This window comes from Lagopus leucura, unplaced genomic scaffold, assembly GCF_019238085.1.
Source record: "Lagopus leucura isolate 7727_CA_CO unplaced genomic scaffold, USGS_WTPT01 Super-Scaffold_100001, whole genome shotgun sequence".
Taxonomy (NCBI): Eukaryota; Metazoa; Chordata; class Aves; order Galliformes; family Phasianidae; genus Lagopus; species Lagopus leucura.
In genome coordinates, this window is record NW_024962262.1 from 6006830 (window position 1) to 6014585 (window position 7756).

A 7756-nucleotide genomic window follows, 5' to 3' on the forward strand; every position below is an offset into this window, starting at 1 on the left:
CTGTTCTCATAGCGACTGCCGACGCCACCGACTCAGAAAGGAGAACGAGGAGAGGAGGCGGGAAAGGGGCGTGGCCACGCGGAAGGGGCGTGGCCAGATGTGAGAGGCGGGCGATAGGGAGCGCGGGCTGGGCGCGTTTCGCGGCTGTTGGGCGCGGCGGTTAATGGCTGTTGGGTGCGTGAGAGGAGAGCGTTTGTTGCTGCTCGCGTGGGTGCTGAGGCGCTGTTGTGCTGTGGGGGGCGCGAGCATTGGGCTGGCTCGGACTGGCGGGGGGAGGGCTGCCCTCGTTCCCATAACGGCGGTCCGCTGGGGTTTTAAGGGCATCACTAGGTGCGTTCCTGTGCTCGGCTCTCGGAGGGGTCTGTACCTTGCTGAGCCTGTATGTGTGGGAGAGGGGAAGAAAAGAGGTTGGCTGAAACAAAGTCCTTGTTGTAGCTCACTGGGAAGCTTATTTTTGTACAGCTGGGGATGCCTAATGATAGGTGTTTCCCCTCCTTGCTGCTAGAAAACTCTCAGGAATAGTCAAAAGTGGCAGAGCAGGTTAGGTGTGTGTGCTGCATCGCTTGCCCTGTTAAAAGAGGGTTTTATCTGTCTAGTGCCACGTCCTGCTGCAGATGAAGGTCTGCTATGTGCTGAGCTTGGGCTGTGTGTTCTGGGCGGGTCCCAGCCTCCAGCATTGCCCGTGGAAACACAGTGGGTATGCAGGTGAGATGTGTACTGTCAGCGTGCCTCCCTTACCTCCCTGTGCCAAAGGGAGAAGTGGGTGCATTCAGGGTTCTCAGTCCTCCTCTGTCAGAGGGGAAAGCAGTATTTTCACAGAATCACAGAATTGTAGGGGTTGGAAGGGACCTCCAGAGATCATCGAGTCCAACCCCCCCTGCCAAAGCAGGTTCCCTACACCAGGTCGCACAGGTAGGCATCCAGGCAGGTCTTGAACATCTCCAGAGAAGGAGATGTTTTGACCCTGCTTCCTTTCTGCTGTGCTGTAGCAACCTGTCTCTGCTGAAGATTTGCTTCCTAACGGAGTAATGCTCAGTTTTCTGTCAGGCCTCAGCCTTTCTTGAGTGTATTATTTGTGAGTTTTTTTTAGTCCACTAAAAATAATGCTTCTGTCAGAGGAGGTAGAGAGCTGAAAATCCTCTCGGGCTGTTTTGTGGCTGTTAGCTGAGGCTGTAATTTCTAACTTCAGAATAAGCTGACAGGATGGCCAAACCCCGAGTGCCTGTTCCTGATGCTGCTGCACTTGCTATTTTCAGCAAGAAGGTAGATTTCTTCAAAGTATTTCATTTGCTTAAATAACCTACTTTTTATTGGATAGCATGGAAATGCTGAAAACACTTCTGTCTTCCTCACAAATGTACTAATTCCTTGAATTTGTATGTTCTTGAATCCTGGATTGTACTTCTTTAGGGCTGGGTGAAAATCCAGTCATGTTATTAATAATTCATCTGTACATCAGCCACAGCCCTATCTGGCAAGAAGCTGTGTGCTAGTATTTTGAGTGATTGTTTTGAAAATCCTGCTGTGGTGAATGATAAACATACAGCATAACCACTAGTTTAAGCGTCGCCATAGATGAAAAAAGTAGATACCAAACATTCCTTTTGCTTTTTCATCCTTTGCTGTAAATTGTTTATCCTTGAAGAGAAATACGAAAATCTTGACTGTTTGCCCAGATTTGCAGCTGGTCTCTAAAGGGAGAAAAATGTTAAGCTCAACAGTGAATTTGGAAGTTGCTGGCACCATCTATCTATCCGATGGCTTAGCGCAGTGCTGTGTGGTGCAATAAGCGAGCTTCGGCTTCAGTGTGTTGGGATGCCAGTAAAAGAATGAAGTTTTTCTTGGCCTGGAGCAGAAGTGTGTATTGACACAGTCTTGGTATCTGTGCTGCTATAGAAGGGTGAGTGGTGCTGGGAAAGTAGGGGGGGATGTAAGAGGTGACCAAAACCTTAGTTCTTTCTTTTTCTTATGTGATTGTCTCCCCTTCCTACCTAGAGATAGTATGGGTTATGTAAGGACACTTTAACTGCCCTGGGGTAGGGGAGGATAATGCTGTAGTTAATTTTCTTTGGGGCTTACTTTTGTTGCAATGCTTGTGAGTTTAGGAACTGAGAATAACCAATGCTATGCCTTCTCTTTGTTAGATCAGCACTTGCTAAATGGCTGTGGGCTGGACGAGGAACATGCTTTACTGTTGTCCCCTGTTGTACCTCCAAAGCAAACTGGCATCGTAATGCTGCTGGAAGAGAAAGCTCCTGCTGTTGATATTATTGTTCAGTGAGACCTCGGACTCATACACATGGATACTCTGTCTGTATGTCAACCCTTGTGCTTTTGCAGTGTGCTAGCTTTTGCAGCTCGCTAGCAGACTATGGAAGTTGCTGACCAATGTTTTCATCTTTTAAAGGATGCCTTGCACAGACAGAATATTTTGGTAGGCTGATCAACATTCGTTTTACCTACGTAGATGCTTGGCTTATGGTAAGTGAGGTGAGTGGCTTGGTGAGTGTGGTATGTATTGTGGATTTTCCTTTGTTCCTCAGTTGTGTAGGTGCTCTTGTGGCTGTAACAGTTAAGGGTTTCTTTAAACATGTCCACACTCTAACTTGGAAAAAAACAATCTGGTCTTCATCAGCAGCGCAGACAATGTTTTAAAATAGTAGTTGATCAGGCCTTTAAAGAATTATTTTTGTATTCCATGCTGGATGTTCTGTGTTGTGGCATCTACCAGAACTAAAGGCACTGATGTGTGTTAAGAAACAGAATCTGATTTGGGAACAAGGTGATTTCATCTGTTACACAAGACCTAATGTTGGTAAACTTTCTTGTGTAGTTAGAATGACGTTACTGTATATACAAGGAATATTTCCATTATAAAGCATTACTCAAAGAAGACTAGCTAATGACCCTGTGGATGGCCAAAGTGCCACAGAACACAACACAGGAATCTGTTGAGTTCCTAGGATTTCTGCTGTGTTTCCAAGGGCCCAAAAAACTGAGGTGTACAAAGAGCAATGCCTTTACTGTCCCAGTACTGTTCCGTACATAATCTTCATATCTTAAATAAAACAGAAGACAGGAAAGGCCGTCCCAGCACAGGCAGGCAACATCTATACTTTCCACTAGAAGTAAAGAGGTATATCTGTATCATTTCTGTAGGGATTTCTTGTTTGTTTCACTTTCCATTTGTGGGCTGAGCTTGCCTCCAGCCCATGCTATTTCATTCTAATCTATTTGGAGGCTGCCTGCCCCAGCTTTACCATGGCTGTATCTGCAAGCAGTTGGCTCCTATGATAGTACTCAATGGACTTGCTGGTCAGTCTGAGCTTCTGCACCATTTCCATCTCTGTCCTTCAGAGAAGGCCTTTAATGCGAACCTGATGAGATGAGGGTTCTTTTCCTCTTGGGAGCAAAGTTGAGTTTTAAAAGGGTAAAGGTTACTTGAGATCATTACTTCTGCCAGAGACAAGCTGGTATTCCTATAAGGTCGTGGTTCTCCAGAAGTATGACATAGATACAGTAATTTCCCTTCCTGTACAATGCTGTGCTGCAGCTCTTTTTAACATTTCTTTTCATGTCACTGTGTTAATGGTGTTTGATATTCACTTTCATGTACATAAACACTTTGCAACTTGAGTGGAACAGATGAAAGTAATAAGTAAAATGCCGTGGGGATTTGCAAGCACATACATTTTCATATCAATATTACATTATAACATGAAATATATATGTATATTATTATATCATATACTCTGTACTAGGAAATGCCAAACATTAATTCAACTATATGAAGCAATAAGTAACCTATTATGCTTGTAAATAGCTAAGTGTTTTCATTTGGCCTTTTGCCTCTTCTGTATGTGAAGTATTCATGATAGTGTTCAGTTGCATTATCTTTGTTAATGCTTTGATCCACATACTTATGCTGGAGAAAGAAAGAATGAAGCAGATATGTCACCGAGGTGACAGTGTAATCAGCTTAAGGCACAGCCACCAATGGGTACTACCTTCTCAAGGCTGACAGCTGAGCTGCATTCCTCAGAGCATCCCTAGTGTGGGGAATATCCAATTCAAACAAAATGTCCAGCTTCTGGAGTAAGGTAAATAAACTTCACTGGAAACTCATGTGACTCCATGGCTCTGCCCACGTTTCAGCATACTTTAACACACAGCATAGCATGGATCCAAATCCCAGTGTAACCAAGGGGGTGATGCTTTATCTTCCTGACGCTCTGGGTGAGGTTTTAACACAAGAACAGCTTTATAGTCAGAATACACGGCTTTCTGTGATCTTTTCTTTTTCCCCTCAGTAAAACTTGGGTTAAAATGGAGCAGGCCTTTCTTCTGAGATCAATGTGAATGCTTTAAAACTGAAGTGATTGTAAATGTTTCATTTGATTGCTGGGAAACTACCATTAATGTCTCTTTGGATTTTTAAACAGTGAACCTAAAGAATGCAATGAAGGAGAAGGTAAATTAAAAGTTATAGTACCAAGGTTATTGTAAACTTTTCAGTCTTATTTATATATATATATAGATGTTTTTGTAGATATTTTCACTTATTCAACTGGATTGTCACAATGGAAAACGTGGAAACTTCAGGAAAAAGAACAATGAAACTATTTGCTTTGAACTTCAAACTTACTACAGTGTGGTAAGTGAATGCTTGAAGCTATACAATTGGGTTCAAAAGCATTCAAATAATAATAAGCCTTAAGTATTCATGAATCTCAAATACATTAACTTGAGTGATTGTCTGTTTGCATTGCCCTCATAATCTTTTATTTTCCTGTTGCTCGGACACAGTAAGTGTTTTGAGTGAGAGAGAAGATGATCAGATTATGGTGCAAAACAAATTTCATGTAGTGACCAGCTGCACATCACTAATGGGAAGGAGTGAAGTGTTGAACAGTTTTTATGTAAATACAGAAATGGATTGCATAAGCTCTCTTGTGTCTAAATGCAATTAATAAATGCTTTTGGAAATGTAAAAAAGATCGCAAAGCCAAGAGTCAGTGTGGATTGAAAACACCAAAGTTTCTGTCAACCACTCAGGAACTGAATGTTATTTCAAAAAATAGAAATGAAAGTGGATATAATGACAATTTGGGAGGGATGTTAATGAAGAAAAAGAAGCCAAGTTACTTACTTGATCTGATAGCAAACTATTACTACTTGATCTGATTGCAAACCATCTGGCAATATGCTGCCAAATCATTATGTATCCTTTGTATGACTCAGTGCTAATGAGCTGTGCAGGGATTATGCAGATTTCTTGTGCTTTTGGCTTTGGTAGAAGGTTTTAAAAATAACACTTGCAATATTAGTATGACATGTACTTGCTATGAATTTCTGACATTAATCCAAACTTTGTTTTTTCATTAGAAAATACCCCAACCACTTCAAAGGCAGTCCAAATTTTGATTTTTATGTGAACAAAAACAAGAAAACAGACAAATACCAGTATTCTTTATACTAACAAACAAAGTTAGTATAAGTAGTTAATTTTTCTGTTTTTTTAAGAGCTTACTGAACACATACTAAGTGGTGCAGAAGGGTAGATAACAAGGTACAACTACACTACAGTTTACAGTAAGCATGCTTGGAAAAAACATGTCTTTACTGCATCTGTAGTTAATCTTTCTGTGTAATAATCTTTCAAAGTGTGTGGGCATAGTACTGTGTGTGTCTACACTTAGACAAGTCCAACATTTTAATATATTTTTTTCCTAAGAATACACTATTAGATAGGCTATTTCTTTGCTGTCATTGTAACAAAGCATTGTAACAAATTTGTCATGAAGAAATGGACTACTGGAAGGTTTTCTTCCAGCATTTGTAGCATGTCTATGGCTATACTTAGAATATATACTTAGTCATATTCATAATGGCTAATTTATTCTATCTTAAGCATTCTATCACAGAAAACTGTTAGTATATTTCAAGAATCAACTCTTTGATAGGGTAGATAACAGCAGGACAAGGGGAAATGGTTTTAAGCTGAGGGAGGGAAGATTTAGGTTGGATGCCAGGGGGAAGTCCTTTACTATGAAAGTGGTGAGGTGCTGGAACAGGCTGCCCAGAGGGGTTGTGGAATGCCCCATGCCTGGAGGTGTTCAGGGCCAGGTTGGATGAGGCCCTGGGCAGCCTGGTCTAGTATTAAATGGGGAGGTTGGTGGCCCTGCATGTGGCAGGGGGGTTGGAGATTCATGATCCTTGAGGTCCCTTCCAACCTGGGCCATTCTGTGATTCATTGAATTTAAAACTTCAAATTGTCCTTATTTAAAAAATCCACTGAGTATTATGTATTGAAAGTTAAAAATCAGCACACTGAATAAATACTCTAACAGCTCTGACTGCTTTATTCCTCCATCAGAAAGATCTCGAAGGTGGTACATCCAGGACTTATGAAAATGATTTATTTATTTTTAATAGAATATGCTTGACTAAGAAATACTGAGTATATTCTGGACATCAAGAGGCTATCAAGGAGCTTCTTTATATGTTAAGTGAACAGAAGATTCAGTTATGAATCTGTGGTAAAGAGAAAGTAATAAATCCTTAGCTGTCAGAACGACTAGTAAGCATGAATGAAGTAATATTGGAGTTGGTCTCCTCTCACTGGTGACGGGTGATAGGATGAGGGGGAATGACCTCAAATTGCACCAGGGTAAGTTTAGGTTGGACATCAGGAAACAATTCTTTACGGAAGGGGTTGTGAAGCACTGGCATAGGCTGCCCGGGGAGGAGGTTGAGGTCACCATCCCTGGCTGTGTTTAAAAATCGCTTGGATGTGGTGCTCAGGGACGTGATTTAGCAGAGGGTTGTTAGGGTAGGATGGTTAGGTTGTGGTTGGACTTGATGATCTTTAAGTTCTTTTCCAACCTGAGCAATTGTATGATTTTGTGATTCTATTTGAAAAACTTCATCAGATCATCATACTAGAAATACAGATCTTAGAACAAGACTATTTCATATGATCTGGATGCTTATGTAAATATGATTTGTTACATGCAGTTTCTTGTATTTACTTTTACAGGTGATTTTTATGAAGATAGTTATGAAGATAGAGCAAAATTCAAAATGCAAGTGAGATGAATGCGTTTAACTCTCATTGATGATCTCCTGGTAGACTTTTCCAAAACAATAAACTCATCTGAATCTTTATAGTTATGGATGGCTGTCTTCCTTAAAATAAATAAATAATCCTTTGAGCATCGGTTGAATTCATGATTCAGTGGATGAAATATGGATTGTCATGCAAGAGATCTGATTTTCATAGTGTCACGTTAAAGTGCCTACAGTGTTTGGAACATGCTGAGAGATTCAAATTCTGTGAGCTCAAAAGGTGATGAAACTAAAGCAACAATGAACATAGGCAATGCTGGTGAATGGGTTTTGACAGCTTGTCTGACTCTACCCGAGCTATGCTAGTCTCATTTTACAGAGAATTCTAGCTGGGACAAAAGAAATATGAAATATTTGGCCCTTTCTGAAATTTACCACACTTACCAATCTTACTTGTAAGTCAGGCATGATGTACAGGAATGATTATTAGTAAGCATTTCGTAGTTTTGTTTGGTTTTCCCTTTCTCTCAAATCAGTAAACAACCTTGTCTATAGCTTGTGGACATTGGGGGGCACTATAGCCTCACTAAACAATTCAAATGCCTTCTATCTTAAATTTTGCTATGTTGGCTCAGCTTCTTTTCTCCGTGTAGTGTAACTATCTAAGGCAAGTGGAAAAACAAACAAA

General features: G+C 40.8%; 1 long non-coding RNA gene across 10 annotated transcripts; it reads left to right on the plus strand.

The window, feature by feature from the left end:
• The first annotated feature begins 50 nt into the window (after window positions 1–50).
• LOC122178312 lies at window positions 51–7544 on the plus strand. Of its 10 annotated transcripts, XR_006178279.1 has the most exons (7): window positions 93–174; window positions 597–705; window positions 1190–1263; window positions 2145–2314; window positions 2408–2481; window positions 4538–4654; window positions 7040–7544. It is a non-coding gene; the product is annotated as an uncharacterized LOC122178312 (long non-coding RNA). The 10 variants fall into 10 exon arrangements; XR_006178282.1 differs by lacking the exon at window positions 1190–1263 and having other exon boundaries at window positions 51–99; XR_006178280.1 differs by lacking the exon at window positions 1190–1263 and having other exon boundaries at window positions 2408–2490.
• The last annotated feature ends 212 nt before the right edge of the window (window positions 7545–7756 follow it).